Consider the following 287-nt stretch of genomic DNA (forward strand, 5'->3'; position numbering starts at 1 on the left):
TCATCACAGTCATCAGTCATCACAGTCATCACAGTCATCACAGTCATCAGTCATCACAGTCATCACAGTCATTACAGTCATCACAGTCATCACAGTCATCACAGTCATCACGGTCATCATGGTCATCACGGTCACCACAGACACAACAGTTAGTCCTCATAGCCACCACAGTCAGATCAGATCAGATCAGATTATAATGGCCTGTGGCATTGTCTGTGAGCAATTGTCTTCAGTGAGGATGTAAGAGAAGGAAGGAAGGCTAAGGGATTCCTCAGCAGGCCAGACTG

This window comes from Microtus ochrogaster, unplaced genomic scaffold, assembly GCF_000317375.1.
Source record: "Microtus ochrogaster isolate Prairie Vole_2 unplaced genomic scaffold, MicOch1.0 UNK2, whole genome shotgun sequence".
Lineage (NCBI taxonomy): Eukaryota > Metazoa > Chordata > Mammalia > Rodentia > Cricetidae > Microtus > Microtus ochrogaster.